The sequence below is a fragment of the Lonchura striata genome, chromosome 18 (assembly GCF_050655825.1).
Source record: "Lonchura striata isolate lonStrDom1 chromosome 18, ASM5065582v1, whole genome shotgun sequence".
NCBI classification, from domain to species: Eukaryota; Metazoa; Chordata; class Aves; order Passeriformes; family Estrildidae; genus Lonchura; species Lonchura striata.
Window position 1 is genome coordinate 5,618,239 of NC_140720.1, and position 19,307 is coordinate 5,637,545.

General features: G+C 47.4%; 1 long non-coding RNA gene across 1 annotated transcript in view; it reads right to left on the reverse strand.

Moving 5' to 3' along the window:
- LOC146765822 (uncharacterized) overlaps positions 1-14,504 on the reverse strand; it is a 67,899-nt gene extending 53,395 nt beyond the window's left edge. Inside the window, exon 1 of the long non-coding RNA XR_014949319.1 lies at positions 13,827-14,504. This is a non-coding gene — a long non-coding RNA (uncharacterized LOC146765822). The remainder of the gene's footprint in view (positions 1-13,826) is intronic.
- Between the last annotated feature and the right edge of the window lie 4,803 nt (positions 14,505-19,307).

Below are 19,307 nucleotides of genomic sequence, written 5' to 3' on the forward strand. Positions count from 1 at the left end.
GGTAAGTATTTGGCTGGGAATTTTCAACCGTCATTCACAAGTCCTCCTGGAAATCTCAGTCCAGCCTTGCATGTTCTTAGGGCAAGGAGTAACACTTTAATTTCAATTGATCAGTATTTTGATGGCAGTGGACTCAACAGAAACTACAGGCAGATTCCCACAATTCTGCTGTTGTTTCCCCATGAATTCTACCTGTAGAGAGCTGGTGTCCCCATCCCATAATGGGCTTGCAAGTGTCCCCATTACATGTGGGGTTTGCTTTCTGGAACCAGTCCCTTGAGAAGGACTTTGTGACATGCTTAAGGACTTCCAGGAGAGTTTGTGTCAAAGCAAGGAACCCCTCAGCATTCTCAGGGTTTTTCTTCTTTTCTTTCCCTTGTAGAAAAAGCATCACGTTGGTGCTTCAGCAAGGGACCCTTTGCCAGCACCATGTGTGTAAACAACTCTTTCTAGTTGAGGGGAGCCCCAGGCAGGACCAGGTCCCTGCAGCACTGGCTGCTGTACCAATGCAGAAGAGAATCTGATGAGCCCCTGCCCCATGGAGAGCACAACTTCCCCAGCAGCCAGGACCCCACCACGAGCAGGCAGAGCAGACCCAGGGCACAGAAAGGCAGTAACTGGAATTGTTGCAGCCTGGGCAGGCTGTCTCACCCCCAGTTTTAATTTACTGGCAGAATTGAGTGAGGATGGATATGTGCTGAAGAGGAACACCCTCCACAGAGGTTTTGCATGCTCCCTCTTGGATTGCAAAGCCAGCACCAGGCTGTGCACTACAAGAAGAGTGAATATTGCCTAAGCTGCTCTTGGCTCCCAGCTGCCCCCGTCCCACTTCTAGATAAAGCACAATCAGATTCTGATGATCAAAGCACACATCTTTAGGTTACACTGATGTTAACTCAAATTATTTTTGTTGTGCTGTATCTGAAACTTAGAAAATGCAACAGCAGAACAAAACCAAAGTGAAGGTAGAAAAATATTGCAGTTTCTAGAATTCTTCCAGCTTTAGTCATGGAAGGGGATTGTTAGAAACGGACAAAAGGCTGTTTCCCTTAATTTTTTAAGTGTGAATTTTGTCTTGACAGTTTCCTTTCAGAAACAAAAATTGAAAACAAATTGTCCCATACAAAACAAAGGGACAGATCCTCAGCTGGAATGGACTGGTATTACCAAGTGAGTAACACCCACTCACAGGAGAGATTCGGAGCCTTTTAAACAGCAGCTGCCGATCCTGCTGTGCCTGGACAAGAGCTTCAGCCTCCGGGTTTCGATGGCAGCACTGCTGGATCTACATAGCTCAGAAAAGATAATAATTATCCATAGGGCTGCCTTCAGAGCAGCTGAAAGCACACCAAGGCTCTGAGGACTCTGGGCCTGTACACTTCCCAAACCTGAGGCTGACTCGAGGTGCATGAGCCAGTGGACACGACACCAAGAGAGCAACCCATATCAGCATGGCCCTGAAACTAATGAGCTGCTTTGGAGAAATGCTGTCAAAACTTCCAGAAACCATTCCATGTGGGGTTTGCTTTCTGGAACAAGGCGTGGCTCTGATTTTTCTCTCAAAACCGAGATCAGGCTGATCACCATCTTGAAAATTACAGGAGCAGTCCCCAAGAAAGTATTAATTGTACAGCGCAAAAGGAATGCACGGTGAGAACTGTGATCCATCCTGACCAGTTCTGCTCCTGTCCCTCACCCACAAAAAATTAAAAATACACACATTAGGAGAATTAAGGAAGTGTCTCACTTTGCCAAGGAAAACGCCATGTCCCTATTGTCAGTGTCTCCAGCAGAGCTGCCCAGCTGAGCTCCTGGCCTGGAGATCCAGTGCTGGGGGAAGCTGCCTGGGACCCAAAAGGGCAGGAGCACTACTGGAAGAGCACCATCCTCCAGGGATGAAAAGAGGTGGGTTTGACCACGTGCATTTGACATCTCCTCTCTCTTTACAATCCTCATTTTGGAGCACCACATTTTTTTCTCCCACTCCCAACATCAGCAGAGGAGCTGGAAAGCCAGAGTTATTTTTAGGAGATGGTACATCTACGCTCTGTTCATCTTGACTGGGTCCCTTTGAAAATGGCAAGGTTGGACAATCAAACACATTACGCAGACTTTCCATAGAGGCTGCTTTGCAAACGAGCCTCCCACCATTCAGATACCCAGGCGCCAATATTTCAAAGAGGAGCTTTTAATGCTGCCCTGGTTTGCCTCAGCATGGTGACCTCACTAGCATTTATACACAGAACCTTGCAGAACAAGCAGATTAAAGCAGCTGACTTTTAGTATATAAAATAAAACAATTAGTCATCAACAAGCTACTAGAGGCTGCCACATTACACTTGAGGGGTAAGAGACCATGACCTGGCTCAGGGTGGCAAAGAAGATGGCAGAGCTGCCTGGTCAAATTGCCCATGTGTGGGCAGAGCACACCCAGAGCAGCTCAGGTGGGAGCTCGCTGCTGTGATGAGTGACACATCAAACTGGCTGGCACTGGGACAGGGACAGGAAGGGAGAACAGTCAAGCAGCAGGAGAAAAATGCCAGGGGAGGAGCTGAGGCTGGAAGAGGCTCCATGATTCCTAGCAAATTAACCAGGACATGGCCAACCAGCCCAGTCTGGCCACTGCTGTCCTGTTAAAGTCTCCGAAAGAAGAGGGGAAAGGGGACACATTGGAACAGCCTCTTGATAATGGTCCATCGCTCATGCTGAGTTTCAGACAATGTCCAGGACTGGCTGGAGGAGTCCCAGGTCACAGTTCTGCCCAGGACCACTCTCAGCACCACTGGCTGGTGGGTTCAGTAGTGCAGCTGTAACCCAAGGTTCTGGCCCCAGCAGTGCTGGAGCAGCTAGAGAGGGCTGGGAGGGTATGGATAATGGCCAGCAGTGCCCATGTGCCTGCTGGCTCCAGAGCAGTGTGTTCCCACAGAGCCTTGCCAGACTGATCAATGACAGGAAAAGCAGCCACGCTGCCTGCCAATGCTGGCCCCCAGTGCTCAACCCACCCAAGCCCCAACTAGTGAGTTAAGAGAGAAGCTGTCAGCAAGAGGCTGCCCCACTTGGGCTCTGCTGTCTGCCCAGCACTGAGGGAAGCAAAGAGTTATAGGAGAGCAGCAGGGAATTACCAAGCAAAAGGGTTTTAAAATCATTTCACTTTAAACAAAACTGAGGCATTACTATAAAGTAAATGGCCACACCTTGCTCCTTACTCGGCTTTGCTGACAAGACCAGCTTTTCCATAGCTATTTAAATCTAACAAGATCTGGGTGCCTAACTCACTCTTTTAAGCTCATTTTCGAACTCCAGCCAAAAATCACTTTCTGATTCACCACTTTCTCAGGCACAGTATTATTCAGAGAAGGCCTGCAGGCAGGTACTGTGCTGTACAAAGTACATAAGCACAAGTTTAATTACTCTGTGGACAAGGGATGTGATTAATTGTATGCTTTGAGCATGTGCTTAAGCATGCTACTGACCTGGAGCTTTAAGTAGATCTATCAGGTGTTCTGGTGTTCTCCATTTACCAGTTCTTTGAGGTCAAATAAGTGGAAAGAATGTAAGAATACTCCGGTGCTCATACACCCCAAAGAAGTCACACAAAGTCCAGTTTCTAACTTTTTTAAAAACTACAAATTTGGACTTATTCTCCCCATTTTTGCACCAATACCATTTATTATTATGAGCATTACAATACTATGTAATATGGTCAGAATGTATTAGCATTAAAACATGAGCTAATTATTGTAATTTTCAAGCTTTTAAAAAACATATGGTTCAGTTTTTTACTTTGCCTGAATACTGCTTCAGGTAAGAACTTAGATTAATTTCATTTGCATACTTTGTGGATCAGCTCCCTTATGTCTGGGCAGTGTACAGAGTCCTAAAAAAAAAGTATAGAGCATATAATTGAAACAATTGCCCCTGCTAGCAGTGGACTCATCGAATGGAAGAAGTCAAGCATAAAATGTGCATCAGCTATGGGTGGTCACGTAAATCCACATTTCATTAGCCACCGCTTACATGATCCTGGGGTTTTTTTCACTTTGCTTTTCCACCTTTCCAGCAAAGGCTTATTCCTAGTTCATAATTATATAGGAAGGTCAAATTTGCCCCTTTTGTGGTGCTGGGGAGCCCTGCTGGCCCGGAGAGAGCCACTCCTCGAGGCAGGCGTGTGACCCGAGTGCAGTGCCAGCACGCCAAGGGCAGGGAGCACCCACGCCCAGCTGCACCCACCAGCAGTGACATTTCACAGGGACAAGCCAAGAGACTTCCATTGGAGCAAAGCACGTGCAAATCAATTTTCAACAAGCGAGGGAGAGCACAGGGGGTTTGGTTACAAGCGAGGAGGCACGTGCCTCTGAAGGGAGCCTTCTTTGAGGAAGTAAACAGATACAATAATTGATAAGTGTTTTGGCTTTGCCTCATCTCTAATCCCATCACATGCTGTTCCTTGCCAGCGCATTCATGAAAAGTGTCTATTTTGGATACTGGGGCACAACAGAGAAGAGAAAAAACCCACAGTTCCCAGAGAGATAGCTGGCCAAATCCAGGTGCACTCACTCTTCTTGGAGCACTAATACATTGACCTCGAGCTTTTAAACTATATTGCCCTCTGCTTAAGATGTTGGTCTTTGTTGTAAGTTTAAGTTTTGGGGTTTTTTTGGTACTAAATGCAATAAAATCTTGCACAGAAAATGAAATTTACATTATTAGGGATCCCAGACTTAGTGCTGCAGGTGTGGAAGAATTCACATGACTTTTCCTTCTCATTTCAGCATTACTTCTCAGGGGTAACTCTGAAATGTTTTTTTCAAAGGGAGCAGATTGCCAGGTACAGGTTCATAACCACTGGTAACTGTGGAGAATGCCCACTGGTTTTGGGGTCCAACTCTATATATCCAGAAGCTCCTTATGGGAGCAACTCACAGGACAACCCCCCCTCATTTTCTGAATGTCATTAATTAAACTAGACAGGATTTGGCAACATGAAGCTGAGCTAGCTGTCCTTAAAATTGCTACTAGTTTAGAGCCATAAGAATAGGTTTAAGAAACCCAATTCCCTTACCAATGAGATTAGAAGAAAGTCACAGCAACATTCAGAACAGCTGGATGCTGCAGGCACTCCCTGGTGCTGGTGCCTGCGGGTGTTCAGTGCCCAACCACCAGTCCCCTGTTACAGGAGGAACTTCTCATCTAAAAGTTTTAGACCTCTCATACCAAAGCCATCACGCAAATGTAAGAGTTAACTGAAATATGTCATTAAAAACTTTTCCATTTGCATCAGTGGCTGGGGAGCCTTCACATCTGTGACTCAAAACTGATTGTACGAAGCTCCTGATCAGGGAGGTAAGAGCTGTCTCCCAGCCTCAAGTATTAACTCAGTGAGACACCCTGACCCTGGAGCCATCTCCCCTTTCCTCTGCCTTGAGGGGAAGTCCAGACCAAGGACCCACTCTTTAGACTGATGAAGTTAACTGGGAGAATAAGGAATCATTTTGCTAAATACTTCTAATGAGATACTTCAGTGAGAATGAGATGTTACCAGTTGATGCTCTGTGAGTGTCCAGGTTCATGGCTGCCCTTCAGCACTGCATAGGGCACAAGAAATTCTTGGCAAAGGGGAAATTCTATCCCTTTAAAAATACTTTTAATGAACAAGAGGTTTCTGGCTGTCAGGTAGTAGCTCAGCAGTACTGCTTACATTCAAAGCTGTGCCTGGAATAGTGAAGTAACAGCAAATTTCATTAAAAGTAAAATCTTTGGCTGCTGTGGAAATCATTCAGGTGGGAGACTGTTTCTGGAGGCTGTATTGGGATGTACTTCATTTCTTTCACCTGAACTAAAGTGTTTCCTTCTGGGTATGAATTTACTCAAGCAGGACAGGCGACAGGAGAGGAAGAGCTCAACCTGGTGACTGATTCCATTCACCTTCTGTGCACCACACAGGCCACAGGCAAGAGAGGCACAGGTAACACAAGATCCTGACCACAGCCTTTAAAGAAACCCTTATGTTTGCAGCCCACCAGGTCAGAGCTTCAGGGGCTATAATCCCATCCACACCACCCTACAGCACAGCTCATACTGTGCTTTGCAACAGCCTCTGTAGATGTATTTTTAAGCACTGAAACCCTGATTGGTGCCTGCAAACAACTGACTGTAATCTGGCATTGATGTAATACTGATACCTGGCCAGTTATAAAATAGTTCTGTTTGGAAAACACACTTCAAAGTTATAGAAGGTATGAAAGTATCAGAATTTCCCAACAGTTCTGAGCATAGTGCTATAAAATGATAGTGTGCTCGTGACTGTTTGTCTGAAAACATTACCCGTCACCAAAATTAGAGCACGGGATAAATCCTGGGCTGGTGCAGATCAGGAGATCTCTGCTGGCTTACAGGAGATGTTTTATTTAGCACCGAGCACACCTGCTGTTTCTTTGGAGAGCTGTAAATTCATTCTGTAATGTAGCCGCATCTACAAGCCAAATGTATGCATTTTAAGACAAAACTACTATCAAATGTTTTGAAATTAAATTGCAGTTTGTATTCTTTTTGAAGGCAATAATACCATAAAAGTATAAAGACATCCAAAACTTTATGTAACTAGTATTACATAACACCTTAAACTGGCTCATAAGCATTTTTCTTACTTTAGATTTATTGCATTTTTATTTGGGGCATGTGAAACAACTCGCTATACAAGTGCAGTTACACGGGGCTGGGCTGCAGGTGGGAAAGAGTTTGATAGAAATTCTAAAGTGAGAAACTTACTGCTATGTTTGCAAAGAAACACTGTCAGAAGGGAAGATGTTTCATTGTTTCTCACTGCCCTTGATGGCCATTGATACAAAAATTAAATGAAGCCCTGGAAGGGGAGCTTTAGTTTAAAAAGCTGACTATACCCTTCAACTGCACAGAGCTTTAATGCCATAAATACGTGTGAATGTTCTCATTCAGGCTGTAATTTATTCCCCAAGGAGATGCAAAACTAGCTCAAATATGCTGCAAGAAAACCAAACTCTTCCAATGAAGTGAGTGCAGTATGTGAATCCTGGAGCTAAATTTAGGCTGGGACTTGGAGTAAAGTAATTCTAATCTCAAAGTAGCACTTTTAGTTGCAGTAACAAACACTGTGCAAAGATTTGGGGAAGTTCTACTCCTTTGTTACAATCTATTGTGTATGACATTTTGGAAGCTCTTTACTGACTCAGATTTAAGAAATTCGGCTTAAGTTACTCAGTTGAAATTTATTTAGGCTCATTTCTAAAATTTAGGTTATTTAAGTAATTTCTAAAATGTGAATTCAGGCTGTTTTTGGGGTGTGTACAGCAGCACACATCCTTAACGTACTGAAAGCTTGATGTAAACCATTAACTGTAGGGCTGAATAATCCACAAGATGGAAAACCTGGATACTGTAAATATCTAATTAGGGTATTTTTCCAAATGACATTATTTTTTTGATGTTATGGTCCAAGGTAAAATAAAATGTGATTAAGCACCTTTCTGTTTCTTGTTCTGTATAACTGTTATTAGCATGGAAATGTTTTTCTTCTCCAGAAATATTTCCTTCAAAATTAACAGATGAAGTCACAATTATACAAAGTATCTCTGTAGTCAAAGCAGATTTTTTAATAAAAAATACTTTAATATGCAACTGATACTTCAAGTCTTTTCTAGTATCCTTCAAGAGTAAAATAGACCCATAATGCAGGAATTGAGGAAAACTTTATCTTTCTTTAAAAAATCAAAATAGCATTTACAGTTTTAAATCAAGCATATTTTAACTGAACTACATTCAAATTCTTTATGGAACAATCTCTCATTTCATACAAGATTTTTCATGCATATTCTGGCTTCAAAGCTCCAAATCAGTTTGCCACAACTTGTTTCACTGGAATTCATCAAAAGACTGAAACCCCAAGTGCCAAGGAGCCGAGTTCTGGCTGCGGCAGGAACTGCCCAACGAAACCTGCAGCCTGGAAAGCCCCAGTTCTCAGAACTGCCTGATGCCTTGCACAAGAGATCATAATCAAAATCACGATTCCTGACAAAGTCTCAATATTTCACTCTATAAATTCTTAATTCATTTTCCAGCCATTTGTAGGTTACTGCTAGCTCCACCCTCTCAAATATCAGCAATTGCTGCTGCTCTTAAAGAAAATTCCACTTTGGGGAAATGTGATATTATTCCAGATGTTTTAGTCCACGGCAGTTCTGCCTAACCCAACCTGATTGTTGCTCTGTAATGCAGCTGAGCCTTGAACAGCTTCTGGAATTTATTCCTCAAACTACTGCACTTGCATATTTGAATTTAACCCTACCAACAGTCATATACTCAAAAGTCCTGTTCTTTGTAACAACAGAACCACCCCTAAAGAGTTTTTTTCCAACAACATAAAACCATGACTAATTTTAGCAGGCCTTTGGGCCACTGTAGATTAGTTCCTACAGCCTGCTGATTGAATTAAAGTGTTTTAAATTGAGTTCCTCAACATACTTCAAAAGTTATCATGCAGAGAGATTTTGTTGAATCAAATCTGCTTTCAAATTTTACAGTTTGAGGAAATTCCATACTTGGAACAGGAATAGAAAAAAAAAAAATGAAGTGCATTTATAGAGATTCAAACCAGTTGTGAGAACTGGAATGTTACCATTTTCTTTCATTGGATTTCACCAGGAAAAGGATGGGAAGAGATCCTGCCCTGCCTCCAGCCATCCAGAACTGACCCTTTCAGCAGACTGGACAGTGCAGGTGATGTCTGCTCCTCAGAATCCCACCTGGAGCAGTGGGCATTACTCCATGGGCTGACATCTGCCCACCACTGGCCAAGTTCTGCACAGTAACTGCCTGAGCAGAACTCCAAAGCCTTGGCCAGGTGGGATGCTTTGTATTTAAAATAATAATAATAATGAATGACAGATCTATCAGGCATGACCTAGGAGTTACAACTCCAGTTCTGGACTGATGTCACTAACAAATCTGTATTGGGAAAATACTGAAATCCTACAAATGTGGGCACATCATCCATCCACTTGGACATCAGGGACACTGTGAAGGATTTTCTCCCAAAGGACACAAAGAACAAAGGTCCATTGCCTCCTACCATAGAAGGGAAAACCCAACAGCCTAAGCTTCATCACTTCACAGACCACCGAGATCCAAATAAAATTCAGGAAGCTTATCCAAAATCAAATCTACCAAGCAATGTCTTGGGAATATTTTGATTCTTCAGTGCTAAAGAAATATGCCATGAATCTAAAGCCCATGAGTTGGGATGGGGAAGCTGTCCCCAGACCAGCATCACCCTGGCTCATTTTCTTCAGTCTGCAGCCACATGATTTCTTTTCCACACTGCTGCTGGCTCACACCAAGGTTCACACAAACGCCCAGGCTGGCAATGGGACCTGACAGAGGTGTTCTGCCTCCAGCAAGGAAGGGTTTCCCTGCCCCAGCAATCAGACACTCCCCTCTTTGGGATCTGAGCAGTTGTAACCCTCCTAGCAGTACCATCACATAGACTCTCCTTCTCACTTGCTCTCCCAGAGAAACCCCTCTAACCAAGCAAGAATCACACTGGCAAAAGGAGACAGCGAAGTGCTTTGGGAAAGGCACGCAGGTGCCACCTGCAAATTTACCTTTGACAGGGTTGTCACTCAAAATGTGGCAAGGAGCCAAAGCCTCAGAGGTGTGTCCTCACCTGTGGGCCAGCACCAGCCATCCTGCAGCCTCTTCCAGGCTCTCCTCCCCTCTTCCCCTCCCCTCTGAGACCTGGCACTTTTGGGTCCTCAGGAAGGGAAGTGATGAAATCAGCAGGAGCTGGAAGGATTTTCTCAAGTAGGCCAGCAGTGGGAAGGAGAAGCACATTCCCTTCCCCGCCTGGTTTGCCTCCGAGTGCTGAAGAGCTGGCCTGGAGCAGGAGCTGGCATGGAGCACAGCCCGAGCTCAGCATTTGCCATCTGCAGATGGAGCCAAGAGCAGAGGGAAAAGTGCCTGCAAGCTGGGCACACACTCACTGCTCCACTCCTGTGGGGCTCAGCCCTGTCCAAGGCAGCAAGGCTCCAACACAAGCACGTCCAGCATTCTGTGAAAGGTCTGTACTGAACAACAGAGAAGATTCCAGGCACCATCTGACTCCAACCTGTCCCTGATTACACATTATCTGTAATCCAGAGGCTTGCTCTGCTCTGTGCCCTCCTGCAACTTAAAATACAGCCCTGGCTCGAAGGTCTCTATTTGCAAACATAGAGGAACAGTGGTTCTTAAATTGCAGGCAAACATTTGACTTCACTCAGGGCAATTCAAAGAATATCCTGCACGAACCCCACCCTTCTGCCTGACAACTCAAACTTTAATGCCTAGATAGTTTTCTTTCAGGCCTTATCACAGATAAAATATGGCCCTTTCTGGGTTTTTTTTGCTGAAGGAGTAAAACCTGCCAAATATTTACCAACTCTTTCAGAAGGCTGAAAATGTCACCCCTACAGTGTAATAAACTTCCCCGGAAAGGCCCTGATAAATAGAAAGCCTTGCTGTACTGCCCAGAACTAGTTTAGTGTGGTCTAAGTATTGCCAAGTCTGACTGACAAAGGAAGCATATTTGTACACACAGAAAGATTAGCAAGAGAGGCATAAAGTTTATAAGTGAAAATAAAACAAAGCCCCATTATTAACCGGGGAGGGGGGAATAATTGAATCTGCATCCCAGAGAGCACAGAACATTATGAAAGCCTCAGAGCTAAAACAATAATTTAAGAACTTGTCCACAACTTGCAGCAGAAGCTTGAACCATCTCCTTTAGCATTTGGAAAGTGCTAAACCATGGTCTACCCCCAACCCAGCCTTCAGAGCAATATTATTTAAAAATAAAATATTTTTACTTGGTAATTTGACCCACAAAAAGTCACTTGGGGCATGAGGGAATGTTCCCTTCCAGCCTGAACTTTAATTCAGAGAGAATGTTTAAACTCCACAGTGTAAACCAGATGCTGAGAAGTACATCTGCATTGTACTGTATGTTCTTTGGGGCACAGACAGAAGTTGTAAAGTGCCTGTCAGTGCAGTGTGTGTGGCTACGAGCTAAATAATCCTAATAATGTAGATGAATGGAGAAAAACCCACATTCCTAGTACCAGCCAGTCTGTCAACAGAGTTCTTGCAGCTATAGACAACTATACCCACACTAGTGCAAACAGATGAATATTGCTTAAAAAATGTGTCCTTTCACCTTGGCAAATGCCATTAAGAAAAAAAACTCTAAAAGTGACTAGGGAGTTGGAAGCTCAAAGGTACACATTTAACAAACCTTGGTGGCCATAAAATGCTGAGCACTCACTTTCTACAGAAGCCAGGCTTCCACTGAATCTTGACTGGTACACTCAAATGAAAAGGTAGTAACTCAAATTATGCTCCAAAACAGGTTTCAGGGGGACAAAACTTGCCAGAGCTACTTAAAGACAGGAAGAAATTAACTCTTGCTGGAAAAATAAAAAGAATCCAGATTATGTTAAACCTGACAAAAGCTAAACTCAGCTGTTTACCCAGCTTAACAAAGAATAGCACAGTTAAGAAGCTCTGGTATGAAAGGGAAAACTTCACTTTAGCTAACCAGCAAGTCCGGGAGACCGACTAGCAACACAACCAACCTCCACAAAAATCACTGCTTGCCAGAGATGCCTAACAAGTTGCACAAGTTGGAAGGAGTGGGCTGAGGAGGCACAGGAATCTGCTCCCCGTCCCCCTTTCACACCATCAGGTTTTAATGTTAATGATACGGCTCCGCGTGCCTGAAGTATTTTTACACTATGCTCGTCTTCTTGGAGCGCCGACTTGTTCCAGGGCGGATGATTAGAATCAGATTTCTGTGATTTCACTGCAGATTCATTTCGTTAAGGGCCACAGATCTGCAGGGAGAAGAGGGCTGCAAACAGGCCAGCAGAGTGGGCTCCAAGGGGTTCTCTCCCAAACGGGGAACGGTATCTTTGCATTTAGTCCCTACATTCAGGTAGTTTTCCTTTCTATGGCCACTAGACTGGGTTCTTTGGAAAAACAGGCACACAGGGAAAAGAAACATGCAAAAAGTTTTCCTTGAAATTTTGGTTTCAAAGCTCCCAACCAGAATAGGTTCATGAAGAGAACAGGCCCAAGTAAAACCTGACTGCATCCACGTCCCCCAAGTCAAAAGAAGCACCTGAGGGACCACACATAGGAGATAATCTTGATCTGTCAAGGTCTGTATGTCCTGACATGTGTCAGAGCAATAGCTATTAATACACATGTTAGCGTGCTGCACGCAAGTGTTTGCAAATAAAGGCTGAAGGAGAAAAAAAAAGTCTGTAACAGCATTTGTAAATTTCTCCTAACTGCAAAAGAAATAGCACTTATTTTTCATGGGCAATGGCTGCAGAAGATTGTGCTGAAAACTGAGTTTGTTCATAAAAAATTAATAGGAACAGAGCATAAAAGTTGTGTGAGTCTGTGTACACACATACAGAATGTAGACTCCTGCAATTGCTACATCGCAGAGAAAATCAAATTCTAAGTGGCTCAAAAAAACACAGAGGGAGATTTTAATTTTACATTTGCTTTTATAGACCTTAGCCATGAGAATACTGTTGCCACTTGGCCTTTTTCTTTACTGGAGGTCAATATCATTGACTTTTTACAAGAGAGAAGTAAAAACATCTCGAAATAAATCAAAAAATTATGAGGACCCTCAAAATAGTTGTAAGAACTTAAAATGCAATGTAACATAACACAGAAGGGCACAGAAGTTATAAATACGACGCTATACAAGCCAAGAGTAATATACACACCCGGAGTTGTATATACACCGTGCCCAAAGAAGGAGCACAAACCAGTGTCTGCAGACGTGCAGTGTGCCGAATCGAAATCCGACAAATAATAAGGAACTCCGGAATGCTGGGTGGTAAAAACGCTTAGGTGAGTAAGAGAATTTCCGGCTAGAGAAATAGCCCGGCTGCTCCGGATGGATGTGACTAGATTTACTAAAAAAAAAAAAAAAAAAAAAGGAAAAAAGAAAACAGATGTGTTTTTAGAAAGTGAAAGCGGAGGAAAGGATGCACATGGTCCTGCGGGAGCGAAACCGAGCGCTCGCTCCGCGCCAAGGCAGGGCCGGGCACAGCTGGTCCGGACCGCCGCGAAGCCGCGGGGACGGCCGCCAGCACCGGTAGGACGCGCACGTTTAAAGCCCTTTCCGAGGCAGAAGAATACAAAGTGCACTTACGGTTCGCGGAGAACCAGCTCCATTCTCTCCCCGCGGCCGGCCGGGCACCCGCCGGCGCCGGGCGAGCCGCGGTGCCCGCGCAGCGCCCGCCGTGCCCCGGACCCGCCCGGGCCGGGCCCGGGCAGCGCCGCCGCGCTCCGTCTTCGCCCGGCAGGTCCCGGGAGCCGAGAACTGGGACTTTGTAGGCCAGTTGAAGACACGAACCTCTCATCTCGCCCGCAAAGACCCAGCCCTCAGCTCGCCCATCAGCCGCAGGCGACCACTGCTCACCGCTATCTTTAACTGAACCCCCTTTTCTGGCCGGTGCTCGCCGCCAGCGCAGAGCCCCGGCCCCGGGGCCATCGGGGACGCCGCCGGAGGGGGATCATCCCCTCGGCCGGGAGAGGCAGCGATCCACGCAGCCCCCTCCCCGAACTTGAGAGCTGTCCCGGTCCCGGCTCCCGGAGCCGGTCCCGCACCCCGGGCCGGGCCCCGACGCCCACCGTGACTCGGCACCGCTGATCCCGCTCCTGCGGGAACTTCGCGCGCGGAGAGGTGGAGCGAAAACACCAAACGGACAGAAAATCCCGAGCGCCTCCGTTACCTGCTCTGAGTAGCGGGGGCACGGGAACGGAGCTCGTGGGGCCCCGCCGCCGCCTCCCCGCCCAGAGCCGCAGGTCCTCGGGAATCCGCACGGGAAGGGCTCGGGCTGAGCTACAGCCGAGCGGGCAGCGGCGGCGGGCGGGCGGCCGCGCTCCCCTCTCCTGCCTCCCGCAGCCCAGGGGCTCGCAGATAGGTATGTAAGCCGGTATTGATCACGGTGGGTTTTTTCCTACCCTTCCTCTTTGCCCTTGCAAAAGGCAAAAAATAAAAATAAATAAATAAAATGCGTTGCCACAAGGGACGTTGCAACATTTCTGTCGGCTTTTCAAACGCGGCGTTTGCCCCAGCGAGATTGAAGTATCCCGACTGAAGAGGACCAGAGAAGTAGGGGAAAGAGAGGAAAAATACCAAAACCACCCAAAAGCAGAAGGAAAAAAAAAAAAAAAAGCGAAAATCCAACACCCAAAGCCATCAAACCGGAGAGAGACGAGCTGCTCCGTGCAGCGTTGCGGTCCCGAGTGGCGGGGCTCCCGTCCGGGGCAGACACGCGTCCCTCAAAAGTTCGCTCCACGTGTTGCGGCCGCGTCCCGGGAGGGTCGGCGCGGCCCGGCGCACCGGGGCGGTGCGGGCTCGTTCCGCCGGTCCCGCGCCGTTTAAGGAAGCGGCCAGTCCCCACCCCTGCGCCGGGCAGCTCCCGCCGCAGCCCGGCCCGGCGGCTTCGGCGGCTCTGTCGGGCTGCCGTCCCCGGCCGCTGCCGTCCCCGGCCGCTGCCGTCCGCCGCGCGGGCCCGGCCGGCGCCGCGGAGCGGAGCGGCCGCCGCGCCCCGCGCAGCCCCGGCCGCGCCCGCCCTTCCCGCGCTCCTCCCGCCGGGGCTGCCCCGCGCGCGACGGGCCGGCGCGCCCCCTGCCGGCCGCTCCCGGCGCTGCGCGGAGCGGGGCGAGCGTCGGCCGGGCCGGGGACAGACCCTGGGGGAGACCCTGGGGAGAGACCCTGGGGAGAGACCCTGGGGACAGACCCTGCGGAGAGACCCTGGGGAGAGACCCTGGGGACAGACCCTGCGGAGAGACCCTGCGGCGAGACCCTGGGGACAGACCCTGAGGAGAGACCCTGGGGAGAGACCCTGCGGAGAGACCCTGAGGAGACACCCTACAGACAGACCCTGGGGACAGACCCTGGGGAGAGACCCTGCGGAGAGACCCTGCGGAGAGACCCTGCGGAGAGACCCTGGGGAGAGACCCTGGGGAGAGACCCTGCGGAGAGACCCTGGGGACAGACCCTGGGAGAGACCCTGGGGAGAGACCCTGAGGAGAGACCCTGGGGAGAGACCCTGGGGAGAGACCCTGGGGAGAGACCCTGGGGACAGACCCTGCGGAGAGACCCTGGGGAGAGACCCTGGGGACAGACCCTGAGGAGAGACCCTGCGGCGAGACCCTGGGGAGAGACCCTGGGGACAGACCCTGCGGAGAGACCCTGGGGACAGACCCTGGGGACAGACCCTGGGGAGAGACCCTGAGGAGAGACCCTGGGGAGAGACCCTGAGGAGAGACCCTGAGGAGAGACCCTGGGGAGAGACCCTGGGGAGAGACCCTGGGGAGAGACCCTGGGGAAAGACCCTGCGGAGAGACCCTGGGGAGAGACCCTGAGGAGAGACCCTGAGGAGAGACCCTGAGGAGAGACCCTGGGGAAAGACCCTGGGGAGAGACCCTGGGGAAAGACCCTGCGGAGAGACCCTGGGGAGAGACCCTGAGGAGAGACCCTGAGGAGAGACCCTGAGGAGAGACCCTGGGGAAAGACCCTGGGGAAAGACCCTGCGGAGAGACCCTGGGGAGAGACCCTGAGGAGAGACCCTGCGGAGAGACCCTGAGGAGAGACCCTACAGACAGACCCTACAGACAGTCCCTGCGGACAGACCCTGCGGAGAGACCCTGAGGAGAGACCCTACAGACAGACCCTACAGACAGACCCTACAGACAGACCCTGGGGACAGACCCTACAGACAGTCCCTGCAGACAGTCCCTGCGGACAGACCCTGCGGACAGACCCTGAGGAGAGACCCTACAGACAGACCCTACAGACAGACCCTGGGGACAGACCCTACAGACAGACCCTGAAGATAGACCCTGTGGCCAAACCCTGCACCCAAACCCTGCGGACACCCCGGCATAGCCCGGCGGCGACACCCACTCCGCACCCGCACGCACCGAGGCTGCTCGCAGCCAGCATCTCCCCACACTGCTCCCTGCATATCACCCCGTACATCTCCCTGCGCTGCTCTGTCTGTGGGATAACTCCCCACACGTCTCCCCGCACATCTCCCCACACTGTTCCTGAACTGTTCCCTATATGTCCAGCCTTCCCCTGCACGTCTTGAAGTGGGCATGCACACCTGGTGTGTATCACAGGTATGTCAGAGGACATACTCTGCCCTTCCATGTGTGCCAAGTCTCTTCATTTGTATCTCCAGTAAAGCTGGCTCAGTACACCTCTATGAGTGAGAAAACCTGGGCACAAAGCATAGCTGTACCCTGTATAGAAAAATTGTGTCGTTTCTTTACACTACACTCAGTCATAAATGCGTTTTAAGAAAATGCCACAAGGACCTGAAAAGGTTTTGGCTTCTTTTGGAATGATTTTTGTGTTCATGCATTATGTAATTGTGTGCTCATGTGTGACGTAATTGTGCGCTCACATGTGACATAATTATGTGCTCATGCATGCGGTAATTGTGTGTTCATGCATTAGATAATTGTATGCTCATGCATGAGGTAATTGTGTGCTCATGCATTAAATAATTGTATGCTCATGCATGAGATAATTGTGTGCTCATGCATGACATTATTGTGCCTTCATGCATGTGGTAATTTTGTGTTCATGCATGATATAATTGTGTGCTCATGCGTGAAAGAATCAAAACTAACAGCCAGAGGCCTCATCTTTTAAATCTTTGGGCTCAGCACCCAATGCACCTCTCTGTCATCTACACCACACTGTTTTCCTGTATCTGTACTGAAGACAAGGCAGCTCTGTGTATGCATTGCTGTGGATGTGGCAAGTGACTCTACCTGGCCTGTGTGGATAGAGTGCCAGAGAGAGAACTTGAACTGATCTGCCACAGAGCTGCTCTCAATCAACACTGTGAAGCCATCCTCTACACAGAAGAACGTGTTCCTTGGCTAGAGGCCTGATGAATATGTAGAGCCAAGGAACATGTTGTTTAAAACTGATAGTAGAATGCAAAGTGAATCATGGACCATGGGCAAAAAGGTTGGAAGAGGGACAGAGCTCTATGAGCCTTTTGAAAATAAGACATTCTGGCAGAAGGTAGAAAAAATAAAGAATTTCTTGACCATCTGGAGGGGTTCTGCAGAGATTATACCTAGAGAGTACAGAAGAAATTAAGACTTCCCAAAAAAAGTATAAAAGACACTAACCTATTCTCTGGTGAAGGGAATAGATGCTGTAGAAATCACTTGGGTTGAACAAAAAAAGGTCTCATCAGCTTTTAGGAAATAAGAGACTGCTGCTCTTACAGGATGCAAGTTACATCCACCAACCTCACTCTCATTTAAAAAAAAAATTTTAATACCTTTTTTTTTCTCAGTCTCAATCATGTAGCTACTTGAAACACCACAGAATAATTCTGAGAACAACAAATTTGCAGCAAAAAATTTACCTATGTTTATGGAAGGAAGAGCATGAGCCAGGGAATGGAGTTCCTCCCTAATAGAGCTGATGGCACATTGCTTCTCTGATGTCCTGACCAACTGCTTAATTTGCTATTTTCAGCAGCCTCAAAACATGTTGCCTCTTGTCTTGACCTGGCCCCCACTAGTATCGATGTGAAGCGCCACTTCATTTTCATGAGAGCAGAGCAAGACTTTCACACAACATTTTTGCCCAGCAGGAGCTCGTTTGCAGGGAGCCTGATCCCATGGGATGTGCTCAGCTGCTGGCAGCCCATTCCCACTTCCACTGATGCCCCGGCAGCCCTGTGGTAGTAACAGGATAAGGCATATTTCAGGCAAGGCTTCACTTGGCAGGAGGTACTTCCGTACCTGGCAAGGTCAGGTCCTAGGACTTCATCTCCTCTCACAAATACCTGCTGGCTGCCCTTCATGGTGTGCAGAATCCATGCACAGGGAATGCACGAGTGCACCCCCCACCTGGATGGGAGCTGGGAAGAGGATTAGGTCCGCATAGAGTTCAGATGTAATCACAAGCATATCAAATTGTCAAGCATCACAACTTACACAATTCTAAAAATAAACATAACCAGTTTCTTTCAAGATGTTTGGCAGGTAAATGGTTAATATATTAATAACGTTTGGCCAGCAATAGACCTGAATAATAACTATAGAACAATAGATTCTGTCACTTCTGAAAATAACCCTCTTTGGAAAAATAGGAAACATTTTCACAAGAGCCACAAACCAGAAGGAGTTGCTTCTTGAGAAGTGTTCATGAAGTGGAAGCCAGGTGTGAAAGCTCCAAAGTCAGGAGGGATCTTCTGTGGGTGGGAGAGTGCCCTGCCTGCTGCTGAGAGGAACATGGACCTTGTGGACGGTGCTTGGTCCAGTGGAATGAAGACATGCATTAGTCTGAGTCTGTCTTTCTCAATCCTGCCTGGACTTATGCAGTACCTTTCTCTGCCAGTAGATCCACTGATTTGTTAACTCTTGTGTGTGGTACTAAGCAGCATGTGAGCAAGAACGGCTTGTAGCCAACAGCTTGGTATTTTGGCATCTGACCTTGTTGAGAAAGAGACTGGATTGTCAAAAATGTTAAACTTGAACACAGTGTAATGACAGAAACAGTTGAAATCCACTGATGGCACAGGATGAATTTCTGGTCTTCACCCATGGATATGAATCCATGCCAGAGACAAGGGTCAGAGCCCTCTCCCTCAATTTTTTTTTTAAGTCAGAAGAGTAGGAATAGCAAGTTTGTGATTAAAAGTTGAGAAATATGCAAATATGATGTACTGCAAGGAACATGTACCTGTGTACCTGTGCAGGAACACCAAGCAGCCAGGTTCACTAAGGATGCATAGGAAACTGCAGTCCCTCCTCTGAGATCCTTTCTAGAATCTGGTGGTTTACCTCAGAGCACCCATGTAACACCAGTGAGCTGCAGCCTCCAGTCACTGCTCAGACATGCTCTGGTTCTCTGCTCACTGGCCAAGGTTCTGCCTGTCCAAAGAACCTCTGACAAATCATCCATACAAGAGGAATGCTTTACCAAAAATTTGGCCTTCATATTTAAAGTATGTGTGCATATATTGGAGAAAGGAGAAAATCACAGGACTAATGAGCTCTGATTAAACTCAGAAATAATGGTTTCCTGTTCAAACACAGAGCTCTGTCTCTTCTTAGGACAACTACCTCATCCCCAATTGTGTCTATTAAAGACAATTACTGGGGGAGACAGATATGTGTAACCAGATGTGGAAATAACGGTCAGCACCATATGCAGTTTAAATTCT